The sequence below is a fragment of the Megalopta genalis genome, chromosome 2 (assembly GCF_051020955.1).
Source record: "Megalopta genalis isolate 19385.01 chromosome 2, iyMegGena1_principal, whole genome shotgun sequence".
NCBI classification, from domain to species: Eukaryota; Metazoa; Arthropoda; class Insecta; order Hymenoptera; family Halictidae; genus Megalopta; species Megalopta genalis.
Window position 1 is genome coordinate 34,049,081 of NC_135014.1, and position 20,392 is coordinate 34,069,472.

The following is a 20,392-nucleotide window of genomic DNA, read 5'->3' on the forward strand; positions in this document are numbered from 1 at the left end:
CAGGACGATTTGATTATTGTTCGACGATGGCTCCGCAGATCGGCGGGTCTAAATAGAAAAACGCGCGCGCGAGCGAACGCCGAACAACGACAAGGGCAACGGCAACGCGTTTCCGGCTAAACGGGCCGGCCAACTTTGAAGAACTTTTCGACAAAATCCAGCTAGTTGCTTGAAAAACGAACCGGCGGCTCCCCTCTATGCCGAGCTCCCGCAACTGTTTTAAACTTTCAAATGGATCCGCCGTTTCAAACGATCTAGAAAAATTGAATATCTTTCCCAGCCACCGCGCAACAAATGACCGCCGTTCCTCCGGCGAGTTTCTTATCGCGCTCGGATTTCAATCGACTAGGTACAATCGAGGATTCTATCGAGCGTGGATGTCCCAATTTCTGCGCGTTCATGCCAATTTCTGCATCGCCGAAGCTGTCGTTAAATGCTCTAATTTTTATCGAATGCGCTGAAAACGTGTTCTTTCAGACGTTTCTGTCTTCAGAAATGTCTTTCTGCGGGATGAAAATTAGCGATTTGATAATGATTTTATCGAATTAAAAATTAAAAATGCGCGCTAATGAACAGAGGAGTTTTCAACAAACTGGAAAAATTGTAAGCATCGGATCTTTTTTATGTCAACGCTTGAACAAGCGCTGAGAACGGTACATCGAGATTAGGTGCAATTTCTTGCAACCTTCGCGTCTAGTATAATTTTAGCAAACCGATGCAAATAGTATTTCATAAACCACGATCTGGCAAATTAATGTTCGCAATAAAAAAATTCGTCAGTATTCACTTTTCTAAGAATCGGAATAAAAAGCTTATCAGGAAAGATATTGGCCACCTCGAGTTTTAATTAATAAACAGGATATTTGACTCGATAAGATCGTGACTGGCACGGTGAGACGAATTCAACGACGCGCCGCACAGTAAGCAACCTTGAAGCTTGAAACACCGCTAAAATAATTGAAGGCACTGGGAGCGAATTCGCGGGCTAGCGTGCTTCGCTCGCACGCTTGTTTTCACGGCCACAGAATCCGCTGCCGCCAGGACGAAGGAAATTCATCATTCGGGCCCCGAGTTATTTTACATACAGTCCCGACTTGGCTGGTCGTCGTCTGTCGCGAGGTCGGCCGGTCAGGATTACGCTATGTTTCAGACTGCAATAACCTAATGTTGCTCGCGGAGCCCTGCCGCCGACAAAACATCGAATAAAGGACGGCCGCGGGAGAAGGAGAAAAGAATTTCATCTGAAAAATTGCTTCGCGCTCGCGTTCCCCGCTTTTTGGTCGTGGAATCTGTCCACCCACTCGCTATCACTCCGGCCTGATGACGTTCCGGCTTGCCGGGGAGTGGGTGGACGACCATTGTGCCGGTCGGCGCATTTCATTTTCCAAATCGGACCAGGCGCAATTAATGTAAACACTATTTTCTCTGCTTACTTATCGTTTCGTTCGACAGAGCGTGTCGCTTCGAACGAATGACGTATACGTGCAGAGGGCCGGCGCAAGTTATACAGCAATTTCTCTCGTAGATGTCAAATCTCGGGTTCCTGTGAATTTCCCTGTGATAGTCCCACGCCTATGGAATTTATTGCTACGCAAAATGGTCTGTTTCGGTGTGAGACTGGCAAGAAAAACCGCGGAGCTACGAGATACGCGACCAATCTCCGTCGAATCGTGGCAAGTGGCCTCCGAATTGCCTTCGAATAGTGGCACGTGGCCTCCGAATTGCCTTCGAATAGTGGCACGCGACCTCCGAATAGCCTTCGAATCGTGGCAAAAGATTAGAAATGAAAAAGTTAAGTCACCGTTTTTATTCTAGCATTTTATTCTATGTATTTTTGTATATCAATTTGGAATGTTCAAAGAAAATGTTAAAGAAAATAATGCAGATAAAGGGAAAATTAAGTAAATTACAGACAGCGTTACATTGCTTGGAAAAGAACAGTACAACTTTCTCCTCTTCCATTTTCCGTCTACGAAAGAAGCTACAAAGAGTTTGGTCACCACCGGCAAGTTAAACCTCTGACAAAAATCGTAACAGTATCTGAAACAGTCTCCTTAATTTCACTCGATTAATTCTCCGATCAATTGAACCCAGCAGCGATAAAATAGAGTTAAACTCGTCTATCCAATTCGGACAATCGAGCTTCTGTCACGCTCGAGTCGGCCGGACGAACGATCTTGCGAAGAGATACAACGCGAGTCCGCAATAGACTCCATCTTTTCCAGAAGATCGGAAAACCTCCTCGAGGTTCCGCAACAGTCGAAGCCGCGTTCTATGAAGTCCGATCGGGAAATAATCGCGGCGATACGCCGCCGTTTCAGCCGCTTCTAATTCCAGAGTGTGGATAGAGGACGCGAATAAGAAAATTTCAAACTGACGGAGGCAAAAGGAACAAAGAGGACGCGGGCGGGAGGAGAGCGGAAGGGGGAGCAGAGGGGTGTGGAGCGGAAGAAAGAAAGGGAGAGAGAGAGAGAGGAGAGAGGAGAGAGTAGAGAGGAGAGTAGAGAGAAAGAAAGAGATAGAGAGGGGGAGAGAGGGAGAGAGATTGGAACTCTCAGTGGATCTGTCAGACTGGAGTACGAGATGGGGTGAATCCCTTGTTTAAACAGAGGCACTTCGTACTCGATCCGACGACCAGCGCGCTTCGGTCCATGAACAAATGCGACTGTTCTTTGGATACTTTAATCCCCGGGATTGGCTGTAATTTATATCATTTGCTTCTCCCTTCAACTTTTTCCTTCTCTGTACATTCTTTCGCTGTCCTACCTGTTCCACGGCATTTGTAAACCTACGGGAATCAACGGACGCCTCTCTCTCTCTCTCTCTCCCGCACTGTTTTCCCGTCGTTAGTTCGGACAGCGATCTGAGGTAAATATTAAACTTCCCTCTCTGGCAAAGACAGATCCGAAAATCGGCTTTGTAAATCGTACGCTACGAGGCAAATATTAGACCGTGTACCGGCTGTCCTCTAATCGATGCTGCGACCTGCGGAAACTGTGTCAGACCTTCTTTGCCGGGACCAAACTGGATAACGTGGTCGGGTGGTACCGGTATCATCACCGGATCGCCCATCTTTCTGCGAATGTGTTAGGTCCAGTCATAAATAACTAACGATGCAGATAGGTGGAGTGTATTGTTCTACAGACATCTGGACAAACGAGATTTTGCTTTCACTAAGAAATAGATAAAAATTCGAAATAGATCAAAGAAAAGAAAGATAAATAAAACGAAACAGTATAAATGTCTGGTAAAAAAGCGGAAGTCATTTATGACAAGACCTAATATCTCAGTTTCACGTTGTAAGGTTTGTTGAAGGATGCTGGAGATACTGTAGAGGCTCCCTTATCCGAACATTTATTTTTACAATATTCTGGTGCCCAGACGTTCTGTTAATCATTGCGCTATTTAGATAATTTTTTAAAAGTTTTAGGAATTATTTGATAATAGAATGTTCTGGTATCACGATGTTACAAAAATTAACCTTCGGATAAGAGAGTCTCTGGTGTACAGAAAATTTTTGTTTCACGCGAAGATTTGTATATATAAATGTCGATCTCAGATAGAAAGCTTCGAAAAGGAATTTTACGAAACCGATGAACAGATTCTACCAGCTTGCACAATCTATGTGAAGGCTCCTTTATAACTACCATTTAACTCTTACTATTTCTATTTAATAAAAATAGCTCTCTTCACCCTGAATGTTAGTAAATCTGTGCACCGAAAACCATAGTTCAAAAGGTCTCACGATTTCGTAGAAAACAACAGATTCCGGGGAGGCCGAGAGATCGCATTCTAAATCAGGACACCCCCTCAAACAACGGTGAATGAATCGCGTGAAAAAGCTGGCGGGTAGAGACGCCTGTTGAAGTGGTCTGATCTCGTTCACCGGGCAGCGCTCGAAGGAGTGGACGGAAGGTGAGCCCCGACACACGGGACACGATCTTCGGGCTCTAATTCGCCGAGTCGTGCAAAAACCGCGGGAGATTTATATCCGCCAGTTGCCTGGACCGAAGAAGTGTCGTTGCGAATACGGTGCTCGAAATTATGCAAATACCGGCGCATCGGCCGGTTCGAAGTGTCGGTCGGTGGGAATATCAGTGCTTGATAGACCACGGGTTTCGGCGGGGACACCGGGGTGGAAGTCCGGTCTGCGGACGGGAAACTGGAGACACGGCGAGGTCAGGTCTGAATTGCGAGGCCGGCGGAGGCAAGCCGCGCGACATTCGAGCCGCTCCAGCCGTTTGAAAGCCAAGCTGAGAAATTCGGGCCGGGCCAGCTCGTTCGGCGAGAGGATGGTCCGCTATTAACGTGCCCGTATAATGAACTCGCGTCCGCCCGATGTTTTCGGATTACGTTTGAACGTGGCTGGCTCGCGGGAACAAAGTGGACGGTGTTGTCTTAGGGTCCGGCCACGGGTCCGCGGTCTCTTTCTCTCTCCGCCCCGTCGATCCCGGCCTCCTTTGTTCGAAGGGCAGCCGCTCGCCGGACCACTCATTAGCATGGTAATAGCCGTGGACCCGGCACCTGCTAAATTTTAGGTTTTCAGGCTTCCCCGCAAACCATTCAGCCGCGCCGCGCCGCGCCGCGTTGCGCCGGCGCTAATGCCCGAACCCGTGACCGTTAACTTTCCGGCTTCACCTGACCCGATCTTTAAGCGGTTTTTCCTGACCAGCTCTCGTGTTTTCCCTCCGCGCGCGAACGGCAACACGTGCCACGTCTGCGCTGATGATCGTCGAACCCGAAGAGAAATGGTCCGCCGCGAACTTCGGCCGTTCGACCGCGGGACAAACTTCGTTTCGTTCCGGAGCTCCGGGTTAACGAGAGTCGTTAATACGGCCAGAAAAAGCTGCTCCGCTGATGCTTTCCCTACGTGCACCGCCGTTTCACCGCCGACCTAATGTGCTGACAAATGGCACTACGCTCGTGCCGATCGTAATCGGCCCGCTCCGAGTTTTACTACTCTTCGGAGCTGATCCGAACGTGTTAAACTGTGATTGCGACTTACTTGCTAGAACGGTTCCCGGGCTGTTTTCACGGCGAATGGTAGCTGCTGGTCTTACCTGGAACAGAGGAAGGTCGCGTGGTTTTAGGTTTGATATTCAGGCAGCGGGTCGCGCCATCTGTCGCGATGGCTGAATTCGGTTCCGTAATTGTTCGGTGGGCACTCTTTTTCTGAATCGAGGATTGATCGGCGATCATTTGATACGTGGTGGTATGCGATTTTTAGAAAGTTCGAAGTGAAGGTGGAGCAGAAAAGGTGGCTGGGTCCATTTTGACCTGGACTGTTTATAGTAAATTCTCTATAATCGACGCTCAGACTGTGCACAAACATTTTTGTGTACAATCTGAGCGTCGATTAGGGAGAATTAATTACTCACTATATCGTTCAATTAATTACTCACTTTTTGGTAATTGAATTAAGTAGATTTCTGTTACGTTAGGAGCAACGGATAGGCTAAGAAAGTCTTCAGGAAATATCTTTAAAAATATGTTTGGAAAAATTGCTGAATAAAGCTCAGAATTGTTATATACATCGTTAATAATACAGAAGAATAGTACAAAGTGTGAAAATGATCCGCCTTTCGAGGGTTAAGATAGCAATTGCAGCGAGTTCATCTTATAATTTTATTTTTTAAAAACAGAGAGGAATTTCACCTTATAATTTTATTTAAAATTAGAGTAAAATTAGTAAAAAAAAATTAGATTAAAATTAGTAAAAATAGAGAGGGAGTTCACCTTATAATTTTATTTTGTAAAAATAGAGAAGAAGTTCACTTAATAATCTTATTTTGTGAAGATGGAAAGAGAGATCACTTGACAATTTTATTTTGTGAACAAAAAGAAGAACTTCGCATTATCCTATTTCATAAAGGTACTTTCGTTTGGCTACTTTTATGCTACCAAAATTCTAATCCCTTCTTTTCTGCTCCGACAATACGAAACCGCAGATTCTCCGCGAGTCGCGCCGTCGTCAGGTCATGTCGCAGTGATAATGCGTATAGTTACAATTATGGTTGATTAGCTAAAGAAATTGTGTGAGAAGGAAGGATGACTCTAAGCTGCTCCCGAACGGATACAAATTTCCGGGTACCCGCGAGAGCAACCCGCGCGAGGAACTCTCAGATGGACACTCGGCCTTTTTACTCGAACGCGAACACGCGACCCTGGAAAACTCTTCGTAAGTCGTCACGTGACTGCCGGAGAAGGGCCAAAAATGTCACGGTATAAAATGGTATCTCAACAATACAGAGAAGGTTCACTCTATAATTTCACTTTGTGAAAATTCAAAGGAAGTTCACCTTACTGGTTCTACATATATTGCGAAAATACAGAGGAAATTCACCTTGTAATTTTATTTTGCGAAAATGCAGGGGAAGATCGTATTATAATTAGCTACATTTTCTGAAAATACAGAGCAAGTTCACACTGATCAATTACGAACAAAATTGATCTTCGCAACAACGTTTAATATCTTTGTAATCATTCTGACATTTTCTGGTATTTTGTGATTATGGCAAAGTGCAGGTTAAATGTTTCATTTTGTAATATCTCTCTCTCTCTTCTCTCTCTTTCTCTCTCTCTCTCTTTCTCTCTCTCTCTCTCTCTCTCTCTCTCTCTCTCTCTCTCACTCCCGCTCTTTCTAACTTACTGATCAATTTTCGACCAAAATGCCTTAATAATTCGTCAAAGAAAATACAAAGATGCATCGAACTGCATAAAAAAATTACTTGATTTCATAAAGAAAATTCTTCATTTTTTTATTGAATAATCAAATCTTGTCGCGGTTATGTCGCGGTTATGCGAGTCTGCGGTGTAACAGCCTCCTAATATTCGCTCGGCGAACTCGCTTGAAATGAATCTCCTGCTGAATTTGTTAAACATTCGGTTGCTAAATATTATTATTTAGAAAAGTATTAGCACATCGTACGCATACATAGTCTTGAATAGATACGAGGCGGTGACTTTTTCGAATTTTGTTAATTGACGCGCTGTGCGGCTGGCTCGACGAAACGTAAAATTGTGACACAGTTTCGCCGAGGGAAACTGTTCGGTTCCGCGGCCAATCATGCAGCCAATAATTCCCGGATAATAAACAACCGCGGGCAGACAATTTCGAAAGGTAAACAGGGTTTCTTCGATTCCGGTTCCCCGCGACGCACACCACCACCACCATTTATCACCGGGCCAATATCTGGCGGCGTTTACTTTGAACCTATGGAGTTTGCCGTGATGCGCAACAATCGTTCCCGGCGTTTCTCAGTCGGAAGACGCCTACCGTTGCGAGCCGAAGCAATCCGAAGAACCCGTCGTCGGGGGGTTGGTCCCATCAGTATCTGTCAGGAAAGCAAGACACGTCTTCTGATCTCGAGGACGGGTACACGGTCGTTCTCGACGGTAAACAGACCGAGGGCTCGAGAAGTTTGTTGCCGTGGCTCGTGACGCTATTAAGGGATATGTCTGCGGTGAGATCTCTTACTCGATCCCTCTATCGCATCGGCGACATCTCTCTCTCTCTCTCTCTCTCTCTCTCTCTCTCTCTCTCTTTCTCTTCGTTCAACCCCTTTCCATCCAGTCTCAGCCCCCTCGCAACCCTTCGCAGCGCCACACAGTGGGGTAAAGTGACGAAGTTGTGTCAAAAGCAACGAACTTTTGATTGAAATTAAAACGATGTTCTTTTTATTACTTTAACCCTCGGTCGGCGGTGGCTGGGATTCAATTCGAATCGCGTCGAATATCTAGATGAACGGAGTTCGGAACAAAGAAATGTATTTCTTTGTTCTTTCGAGTATCGCGGTTCAGTTTCAATCTTCAGAGAGCAAAGACATACAAGAAACACGTTTCGTTTTGCAATTTTGTTGATCCCGTATTGGGTTTGTAGAATTATACTTTTAGATTTCATTTGCACTGTATAAATTTAATGTATTTTATTTTTGATAGTTTTTTTCCTTATCATTTTTTTCATAATTTTTAACTCGGTATAGTTTTAATGGATACTGTTTTGAAGTTCCTTTTTATTTCGTTCGTTTGTAATTTCTCTCTTTTTATAGTTATATCATGATTAGTTATATTATAATTATTGTGTTTACATTATTGTAGTTATAGATAATATAATATAATACAACATAATATATATTATAATATAATTTAATATATATAATATAATATAATATAATATAATATAATATAATATAATATAATATAATATAATATAATATAATATAATATAATATAATATAATATAATATAATATAATATAATATAATATAATATAATATAATATAATATAATATAATATAATATAATATAATATAATATAATATAATATAATATAATATAATATAATATAATATAATATAATATAATATAATATAATATAATATATATTACAATATAATATACATTATAATATATATTATAACCGAAACATTAATTACTAATAAAAGTTCTAGCTCCCGCAGTTGTTATTTTTTCTGTCTTATGCTTTATTATATACAATATTATGTATTACGTATATAATATAAAGAAAATATAACTGTCCAAGCTAGATGGTTTATTCGTGCGTGAAATAAAAATAAATATAGCCGTGTCAGTGACAATTGAGTAATGAAGTGGACTACTTAAATAGTCCGGGTCAAAACTGACACAGACACTGTCTCGCGAGGGTTAATGGCAGTTGCTTCGTATTCCACACCGTGCAAACCCCATCCACCGTGAGCATGATCGGGTGGGGAGATCCAACCTTCGCGCAGCATCGAAACAAAACGACCGGCAGACGCCGAACAAACAACCGGCACAATCAATTACACGAGCTTTCTTTCGATGCTCGGTCGGCTCCTCGGTTTATCGAACTGCGGACGCAGTCCGCGGCCCCGTTTCCCGGCCAAACGGCTCGTCTTTCGAATCTCGCCGCTGTTTTACCCGCTATCTTATACACCGGCACGAAAACCACCGGTCCCGAACTGTTCCGAAGCATTTGGAACGGTTTGAAACCATTTGGAACGGTTTGGAACAGTTCGAGGCGGTTTGGAACGGTTCGAGAGGATCGCCGCTCGATTGTTTCGGCGATCGTTACCCAGGGCTCGCTTGTGTTTCTCCGAGGAGCGAAACTGTTTCGCTGCTTCGCGTTTTTGCTTTTACTTCTATTTTTATTTTTATTTCGACCGATGCTTGGCTCCGCGCTCGTTGGCACGACGCGTTCGGCGTCGCGGTTTCGTTTGACTGCGTTTTACGAGGCGGCCACATTGTTGCCGGGAAGAAAAGTTCGGGTATTCTTATTCTTCGGAGGAAGGGGACGACGAATGTTGATTGGTCGGGCATTGTCGGATTTTGTGGCGGACGATTGCTCAATGTTGTTAGAGTCCTGGGTTTCTGTTCAAACGAAATAAAAACTCGCGCATTGGCAATTCGAGAACAAATGTGGTCCAAATGCGAAACAAAGCGGGGTTTAAATTAGCTGTTAAAGTGCTGCAAGTTGGAAGAACAGTGCTTGAAAATTCGCTGCGGCGTATTCGGACCTATGCCATCCCTTTGAATTTGTTACAAGTGCAGGAAGAATAGAGAATTTTAATGAATAAAGAATTTTGATGAATACAAAATTTTACGTATAAAAATTCAAATTGTTCCGCACGCAGAAGATCGTAAATTCGGGAATGAAATTAGCCGACTTCGCAGATTCGATTTACTTCGAAACGAAATCAAATTATGACTTCGAACTTTCACCCTTTTTAATTATCACCCTTTTTATTATTGGAATTTACACGTTGCCAAACTGAGCGAAAATTCCAAAATTTCATAAAATCAAATTTCTCTCGCGACGTACAAATTGAAAAGTTACGTGAACTTTCTTGCACTTTGCAGATACTATCTAGATTTGGTAGGTCAAATACAGTGGATTCGATTCTCTCTGATTTGTATAAAAACTGATCTCGCTTATGGCTAGACCGCGGATTTCTATGCAAAATAAAAATGTTCTGCAACAGTTGCAAAATACAAGAATCGATTAGGAGCATCTTCATTTCTCTGACAGTTTTATTAGAACGAAAGCGTCAATTATTTCAAGACTATCGATTTTTATGCAAAACAAAAATTGCCTGTATAAATTGCAAAATACAGGTTATTTAATTGCTCCCTTTCCTCAGCAATTTTGGTATGTTGAAAATGATACGCTAGTATTTTCAAATCACTCGAATGTTTGTACTGTCATTAGCATTATTTGTTATTGTGGTTATTATTGGTTGTTACTTTTATGCTACACATTTTTATCATAAATTCTTAAACCGTCTAATTACTACGTTCAAGTCATCGATACCTGATCCGAGAAAATTCTCGAGAAGTGAAAAGCGCAAAGTGTGAAAAGCACGAATTCCGAATGAAATTCCGCCGAGACGATATCATCTGAAAAATGACATACAGGGTGTCCCAAAAATGTCTCACAATCCGAAAGTGGCAGGTTCTTCATGTCATTTGAAGCAACTTTTTCCTTTACAAAAATTTCCTCCGAGGCACCATTAACGAGTTATTAACGAAAAACAGCGACCAATGAGAGGCGAGCTCGGCTGGCGCGAGGCGACCGAGCCAATGAGCAGCACTGGGCTTCGCGCGCTGGCTCACTGGGCCGCGTCGCGTCAGCCGTACTCGATTCTTATTGGTCACTGTTTTTCGTTAATAACTCGTTAACGGTGCCTCGGAGAAAATTTTTGTAAAGGAAGAAGTTGCTTCAAATGATCCGAGGAACCCGCCATTTCCGGATTGCGAGACATTTTTGGGACAGCCTGTATATATTTGTAGAATAAGCGAACAAATTACGGACAATAAAGTCAACCGACGAGGTGCGACAGAACCGACGGCAGAATCGAGTTGCGTCACCGAGCCATTCAGCAAGGTGTTTCGTCATTACGAAGACCGAAACGCGAAACGGCGAACCGTGGCTGACATAACCGACTGCCGGAGAAAGAATCCCTATACGCGATCTTTCCCGCAAATAATTGCTCGCCGAAATGCACGGCAGCGAATTTCACTCGCTGCCGAATGGTACGTCTCGCGTCTGCCGGCTGGTTTCGCCGTATTACCGAATCTTCCGTGAATTATACGACGCGCGCGAGTCGTCGTTTCGTCCGAGTCGCCGGACAATTTCGCCGACGTGTTCAGCGGGAGACGTCTGCGCGAATTAATTAAATAAGTCCAGGTATTCGAGCCGTTTATTGAAAGCTCTGAAAGCTCTGCTCTGGTCGCGCATCCAAATAGGAATTGCTTTCGTTACGAGAGCGCCTGAAACTGTATTTTTTCCCATGAATATAGCCACGGGTTAATTTATTTAATAACTACGGAATATCTTCATGTCCGTTGGATACATCGCTTCCTCTTGATATCATTTTTTAGAAATTTCCTTTTGTCGAACGTTATCACAAAGAATGCAACAGTTAAATACATTGTTTCCTTTTAATGAATACCGTGTCCGAAAATTTCCTTTTGTCAGACGTTCTTGTAAAAAATGCGGTAATTAAATACAATGTTTCCCTTTAATGCATACCGTCTTTAAAATTTCCTTTTGTTAGACTTTATTGTAAAAAATGCAGTAATTAAATACATTGCTACCTTTTGATACGTAGCGTATTTAAAATTCCCTTTTGTTAGACGTTATCACAAAGAATGCAGCAGTTAAATGCATTGTCTCCTTTTAATGCATACCGTTTCTAAAATTTCCTTTTGATAGGCATTTATTATAAAGAATACGGTAATTAAATACACACACACATTGCTACCTCTTAATAGATACCATTTTAAAAGTCTAATTTCGTTGAACATTATTTCAATAGTTAAACACGTCGCTCCTCTTGTTACATATTATTTATGAGATTCTCTTTCGCCGAGCCTCGCTGAAAATAGCTTGCCAACTGGACGATCCATATTTTCGAAATTTCCAAAGTCTCCCGATACGTACCCGCGTCAAAGTTTTATCACATTTTAAACAATGAGTCGCCTCGATTGTACTCGCTCGAATGCGCGCGCCAGCGCGAAGATGTTTGATCAGATAGGCGAACGATAATCTTTGCTTCCATAATGAAAAACGTATAGACGGACCTCCGAGGTTTTCTGTGTGCGATGGACCAACGCAACGCACCGAATAATAATAGTAAATTGATAATCACGAAGCGTACGGTGCGGTGTTCTCGTTTCTCATTCGAGCAGACCGTGGCGGTGGTGAATTATGAAATATTTTTCAGCGATGGTTGTTGAAAAGCGAAAGGTTCTCCTGCCTCGTTATTTTCGCCGAGCACTTCGAGAACCGACGGGACGCGTCCACCGTTTTCGGAAGGTGTCACTGATGTGAGCGATTGGAGAAGAAGGATCCATCTTTCACATCGCTTTCAATTTCCAATCTTCGTTTGGGGCCCTTATTTTATCAAGCGAAAAATTGACGTATTTATGGAGCGAAAATATGGACGCGCGGCCTCGCGATCAATTCGTCGTACACGGTGTCTTATCCAATTTCGGCGAGAGCAAACGGTTTGGAGAATGCATTTCGGTTCAGATCACATTCTTCGACCCTTTTGGACCGCGTCGCTTCACTTCTATAAAATTTCTCCCCTTGGAAAATCTTTTATATCGTAGAAAAATCGTAAAAAAGAATGAATCGAATTACACGAATCGAAACTCTCGCGAGGTCCGATTATTTTCCAGACACTGAATGTGTCGAACGCGACGTTCCGTCCAAATTCTCCGTTACATCGCAATAAGAAAAACTGCGCATACACCTGATTTCCGCATGCATAATAATAATAATTTCTGATTAACGTCACCCATTTGCGACGCGTAAATTCTCATTCTACTCGGAACAATGGCCAAAGCGTCGGTATACTGGTCACATTAAACGCTAACATAACAGTGGATAAATAAGCCGGATTGTTTATTATAATTGAAATTTAACAAGTAATATGTTTCAATATATGGTACAAGTTGACCTACATGCAGACAATAGTTTCTTTCATAGGGCGCCCATTCACGATTGTTCCTGGAACAATTGTTACGTTCATGATTGTTGCTAAACGAATTACTATGGATGGCAGATCGCCGATTATGCTAGTAGATAATCATTCTGTAATTCGATAGGGCGCGTGACAAACTTGTTACGATTAACAAATTCCACCGAGCCACGCGTGCATTCCGAAGCGCGCATTGGTTGGCCAGAAAATGCCCAATGAATTTATATTTTACGTTCAGAACAATTTATCGCTGCCCTTTTGAAACGTTCATTGTGTGCGTTGAACAAATTTATTTAAATAGATTGTACAGTGAATTTAATTATGTAAATTGTACAATGAACTTAATTGCGTAGATTGTACAATAAATTTAATTGTATACATTATACAATGAATTTATTTACACAGATTGTACAATGGATTTAATTACATAGACTATACAATGAATTTAATTATACAGATTACACAATGAGTTTAATTGTCTAAATTGCACAATAAATTTAATTGTCTAAATTGTATAATAAATTTAATTCTCTAAATTGTGTGTATAATGAATTTAATTCTCTAAATTGTACAATGAATTTAATTGTCTAAATTGTACAATGAATTTAATTGTCTAAATTGTACAATGAATATAATTGTCTAAATTACACACCGAATTTAATTGGCTAAGCCATACAACGAACTTAATTATCTCAAAGACGAAAATTACAAAAATAAGTAATTACATTATTTTGTCGTGGAAATTGTTCGCGAATTCGAGAAACATATATTATCGCGTTGCAATTCGAACAACGCTAACTTCTCAATAAAAATTGATGAGCCCTCATCGATCCTAAAACCAATAATTAACGGGATGCTTGACTTCTTTTCCCTTGGCAGACTTGCTGCACGCGACTTCGAAAGAATCGTTATATCATCAAAGATCCCCTGTTAATTATTAAGTTCCGGAAAAGCGACAGTTAATAACATTTTTACTCGACATTCGACGTTCTCACGAAACCGTGTCGAGGATCCCGTAATTTTTACTATTTTCTCCTAAAATAGGAAACGCTGGGGGTCGCGAACAAATTCAATTTGCCAACCAGAAAATCCCTTGTAAAATGCGCCAGATAATAAGAAATTAGAAATACTACAAAGATTGGAAAAACTATTTTGGATCTCGAGTTCAAATGGCCTCCGCTACCGAAGGCTTAATGAAATGTATTAATAATATAATTCTTGGTACAGCAAGGGATTATAATATCGAAACAGCCGATTCCATATTCGACGCCAAACCATTTCGTTTCTGTCACAACAGCAAAGCATCGAGTATCCACCGATTCGAGCCAGTAATTAATTAGTCGCGGATATTACAAGTAAGGGAACGCGAGCATTGCTGGTAACTGCTGGTAACGTAATAATCAGCTACCGAAATTTCTTCGGGCTCGTAATAAGCCGATATTTAGCTGCTGTTCCGAGGAGAGAGATAGAGAGACACATACACACAGAGAGAGAAAGAGAGAGGGGGGAAGGGAGAGAGAAAGCAAGAGAAAGGGAGAGAGAGTCCTAATACTCTGTGGCGGGTTCAGCTCGCTTATCGTCGGGGTTTCATTCCAGGAAATAGGAAGTTCGCCGATACCCGCAACCATACGACTGTGTCTCGCTTAACGACCCGTCGATTAACCCGTGTAGCGACCCGGCATTATCTGGGAAACGAAATCGGCAGCCCGAAGTCCAAAATCGCCTTTGCCGCGTGCCCGAGGCCGATTCCAAGAATTTTCCGTTCTGTTTCGCGTTCCGTTTCTCATCGGCGGCTGCCCCGATACGGACTCCTGACGTTGCCAGGATTTAACGGCTCGCTTGATAACGGCCGCTAATTTGTTGCCGCCCCTATAGCTGCCCGATGCATATTAATCCGCCGAGAAATAATCTCGCGTCCGATGCACTTATCACGTCTGTCCCGCCGATGAACGGTTTTCGCCGAACAAACACGTATGCCCGCGATTAAATGTAACGAATCCGTCGTCCGTTGATCTCCTATCCGACTGCAAACGATTCCAAACAGTTCTCGAAGCTATTTCATCAAAATGATCGACCCCGTACGCTCTTACGTTCATTCTTACGTTGCGTTCGCTGATGCATTCGATAAAAAGATGAAATACGAAACATCGATGGGACAGACATTATTTATTTATTATTCAATAATATTTCCCAAATTTATTCCGATCGATGTAAATAATCGGATGTGAGTTGGCTGGTGTAATTAGTCGAATGTGAGTAATCTGATCTAGGCGATTGTATTAATTTTGACAATATCTCGTATTTTCCGGGGTCCTGGTAAATAGTTTATCTTTTTGTACGATTGTGCGAAGCGGCGAGCACAATGAGAACAATGATACTTAATACGAGGCAGAAACATAATTCAATGAATAATGTTCACATGTATAAAGAAACTTGCCTGCATTAATTGGATGAAACAGCTGTCGGACGGAAATGAACGCGTTGAGGATAATATGATGGGATTCTTGAACTCCGCCGACAGATTACTTGTTGTTTTACGTTTCGCATATTGGTGTCATAAACCCCGCGGGCTAATAACATGGGATAGCGTCGGTGATTACATACAGAAATAGATCGATGAAGTGGGATAAAGTTCCTTTTTCTAGAGCACGTTATAACTTTAATACCGCTGGCCGGTGTCTGGTTATTACCGGCTGAATTTACTCGTGGCGAACATAGACGATAATGCGGTGTTACCTGTTTTCCGGTTTGACTGCTCTATATACCTGGCAATTTACATTAACTTACCGGCAGAAACGAAAATGATGATACTACGCTTCCGACTATAAATGCACGAAGAAGTTTTCAAACAATAAACCCCTAAGAGCAGCAAGAAAGAAACTAGTTTCCTTTATACGTGTCTCAAGATGTGAAAGTAACGTAAAAGTTGTGTTGTGAAGTTGAAATACGAGTAATATAATATTAAGATGTAAATAATATGAAATTAACGTTAAATATGAGATAAAATTAAAATTAGATATATGATGAAATCAAAATTAAATATACGATGAAATTAAAGTTAAAATTGAAATTAAATATAAGATAAGATTAAAATTAAATATCTGATGAAATTAAAACTGAAATTGAAATTAAATGTAAGACAAAATTAAAAAATAGAGAAAAAGAAATATAAGATGAAATTAAAATTAAAATTGAAATTAAGTATAAGATAAAATTACAATTAAAACTGAAATTAAATATAATATAAAATTGAAATGAAATATAAGATAAAATTAAAATAAAAATTGAAATTAAATGCAATGTAAAATTAAAATGAAATATAAGATAAACGTATGTAAACATCATCCCCTACTGCAGTAGATATACCGACGACAGGAAAAACCACGAACTAAGACCCGCTTTAAGCGACAACGTAAAAGGCGCAACTCGCTATAAAACAACTATAAAAACACAATTAAAACATTAAAATGTTCTGTACACGCATCAGCTATCTCCAAACCAACAACAACGTCCAGCTGCAATTTAAAACGTTAATCTTACGAAGAAAAACCGTGGTCGCTAATGACTCCACAACGAACGCGACCACGGTTAAATAAGCTCCGAATAAACAAGTACCGAATTGATTAAACAGAGAAATTCCCAAGTATCTCTCTGTTGTTGTCATCGTTCAGGTTCGACTTCAACATTTAGCCGCGCCTTCATTCAAACCGCAGAATCGGTATAAAAATCGAAATTCCGCGTAGCAGAAGCGAACGACTGCGAAAGTTCCGATCGCGAAGCACCGGAAGTCCTTCGCATCGCGGAATCAATTGTCCGAGCCGCTGAAACAATTCAGCGCGCAAGTTGCACCGCACCCTAGAGCCGGGCGCGAGGGTTGCGGAGGGTGCATTATAGCCGATCGACGAGTTCGCGGTGAAACAAAGGCGGAAGGAAACGGCTGTCTAATATACTTGAGCCGCTTAAAACTAGTTCTTCATACATAAGTTCGCAGTTTTTACAAATAACTTCCGCGAGGGCGGACGGGCTGCGAACGGTAATAGAATTTCCCGGCCGGCCCGCGGAGCGAAACAACTTTAATCCGCGCGGTCGGGGAAAGTTTTAAACCTTCGGGTAATCTCGGGGTCCCGATCGGTTCGAACAATATCGCGAGAACGGAACGGATTGCGTCCCGGAACGCGACACGGAGACGGAAACGCGCCGGCGTGCCGAACCGGGGACGACACTGTCCTCGCGGAGTTTGCATTCTTAAACGACGCCCCGGCCCGCGTTTTCGAGTCACTCGAACACACGAGTATTTGCGAAGATCAATATTTGCAGACGGTCACCGGCGGCGAACCGGCTACTCCCGAACGGCGTGCGCGCGGCAAAGGGGCGGCCATAAATACATTAACCCTTAAAGGCCACCGGCAACCAGACCTTTTACCTCTCTACATATTTTTTTCAGAGCCCTTCCCGACCGGCGCACTTTCATTTTTCATGCAATTTCCCGGCCCCGGCCGCACCGGCCGACCTGGAAATTTAAACACGGCGGACGACCACTTCGCCCGAATTATTATCCCTCCGCCAGTTGTTTAACCCCCTGAATTTTAATCGGCCGCTTAACGATTCCCGATACCGACTCGCCAATTCCGGGGGGAGGGACACTTTCCGTCCCCCCGATTCGGAATTCGCCGAATTTCGCTCCCGCAGAGAATTATTTTTCGTTCGACGAACGGTCGACCGGCGGCCGGTCTTCTTCGAGTTATGCCGCGAGGTTGTTGCTTTCGCGAAAATCTAGAGCACGGAGGCGCGGACTATAGATATCGTGGATATCGCGCGGAAAATTATCGATTGTTCGTGCAAAAATAGTCTGCGGCGATCGCGTAAGACGAAGTGGAGAAACGGTGTTTCACCTGTTGAGAATTTTAGCGAAGTACGAGTATCTGTTTAATTCCCGTCGAAACCGCATAGAATTCGCGGTCTAATAATTAATGCTGTCCTCGAAATCGTTTCTGAACGTATCATTTGTATCGCACCGGGATATAAATTATTCGAACGTAAATACGAACTGTAGCATAGGATATCATGCACACAGAGAACGATTAATCCTCGCGCGTCGGTTAATTTTCAGCAATGAAATTTTTCCGAGAGTAGGAATTTTCTGTATCGCTTTCGGACGACCGTCGACGCTTAATACGTTGTATAAACAGGTATCGGGACACCAGCTAATCGGCTCGAAAGACTGCTGAATAAAGCTTAGAATTGCTATAAGCATCGTCGACGATACAGTTGCGCAAAATGGTCCGACGCTCGAGGATTACCAATCGGTGGACTGCAAATTTTTGCGCTAAATAATTCGTCCGCCGCGATGGCATAAAACGAGACACGCGTCCTCAAACGTTCGCTTCGCGTTGAAGATATCGAAGGTTGCTCCGGCGAACGAATAATTAAAGCCGTCTGATCTGCGGCGATTGGTTTTCGCCTAAGCATGCTCGTAATAGGATTCCGGGACGCGAGGCTGGGATAATCGAGAGATGTCGGATTTTTAATAATGCAGATTCCGCGTCGATTCGTGCGAGCTGCCGATCCGCGAGAGGATCGATGCATTCGAGTTCGCCGTGTTGCGCGCCGCGAGCCGTCCAAATCGATGTTTATTCTAATGAACATTTGTACGCGAACGCGGCGTTTATCCTAATCCCTTGCACGGCCGGCCGCAGCAGAGTCGCGGAACGTTCGCCGGCTCGCGATCGGTGTATTTATGGAAACACAATTAAGTCTGTTGCTCGGCCCGCTTGCCAATTCGACGCCGTAAAAATCTATACGCGTTGAATTAAAACTGAGTTTACGATCGAACTGGTTTTCCGTTCGCTTCGCGAACAACTTTCGTTGGAGAAGATCACGCGGCTCGGTCGCTACTTTAATGGCAACAGCTCGCGGATCATCGCGGCCGATTTACTGCCGCGAACAATAATAATTCTAAACATAATTTTTCGAAGTATTTAAAATTAAAATAAAATTAAATAAAAGATGTTATATATTCAGGTTCTTTGACGCTCCGCAAAAGATTGTATAGAAAAGTAATGCAACACCATCCTGATATAAAATAATAGAAGTTATACGATAATTTGAGTCGTTTTCTCCTAAATGAATTTTTCAGAAAAGGAAAGAAGTTTCTTATTTGTATTTAATGTTTCGTTGAAAAATTAAATTGTTAATTGTGATAATTTCCTTAATTAATTCAATTGTATTGGGAATAATTATATTGGACGAATCGAGAGAGAGAGAGAGAGAGAGAGAGAGAGAGACTGATTTTCTACGAATTATCCTGCGAAACGTGGTCTAATTACTGTCACACTAGAAAGTCGTGCTTCCAACATCGCCATTGTGAAAATAGAATCGCATTACGATCTTCATGGTTTATTGTTACAGTATGAAATCAAGTTCAGAGCACTGGCAATGGCCGGTCGCTCGAAATCTCGGAGTCGACTGTAATTTCGAGTTACGAGCAGCATCACCGGTATCCATAAATGCTCCATTTACAAGCGCGCGAACTTTCACTGTTCCCCGCGTAATATATTCCACGTTTTCAAATCAAATTCGTGTCATCGCGAATATTTCTGGCCTGATACCCGGGCAGCAAGTGCTCTCGTATAAACCTCACTGCAATTCTCACTGTTTCGCGTAACGTATTCCAGATTTGAAAAGCAAATCGAGTTACAACGAGCGTTTCCGTGACATCCGGATAGTGTAAGTACCCTCGTGCAAACTTGCCAATTTTCACTATTTTATAGAACACACTCTCGACATCTGTCCGCGGGAGCCGTGACAGTTGCAAGAATCGCCGACAAACCGGCCTGACACGTTCGCCGGCGCTCCCGGTTCGAAAAACTGTCCGCACGATTTCGACGGTCAAAAGAACAATCGGATTTTCCGCAGCTAATTCCGTGCCAGCAAGGAAGAACGCCGCAAGTCACGTGTTTTCATTTCCGTGACGTCGACGCTCGAAGCTCTGATGCTTCGTATTACCAGTAATTTCACCCTAATTCGCGCTCGGATTCCGCAAGAAAATGGACAATTTGGGAGAAAGAGATTTTATAATTGTACGATCGTTGATAATTGTACGAAATTTATGCGCGATCTAAGCGCAAATTAAGAAGAAATCATTGTAATAGCATTTCAATGTGCACAATTTTTTCGAGTCCGTAGAATTCAGTTCCGCAATATCTTTTTCGAATAAACGCGTAAATCCTACGCGTTGCGGTTCAATGAACGCATTGACTTAAATTTCTTGAAGTCGTGAATTGCGGCGTTCTTCCTTGTAGCCGCAGAGAATTAGTCCCTCGGCGTCGAACTGTCCCGAACTGTTCTACAGCACCGTAATCATGTCAGTGCGTGAACATCCTCTAGGAAGCTAAACGGACGTCGTACGG

At 42.5% G+C, this 20,392-nt stretch overlaps 1 protein-coding gene across 3 annotated transcripts in view; it reads right to left on the bottom strand.

Annotated features, from left to right (window-relative positions):
- sns (sticks and stones) overlaps window positions 1–20,392 on the bottom strand; it is a 717,563-nt gene that overhangs the window by 642,578 nt on the left and 54,593 nt on the right. The window lies entirely within an intron of this gene.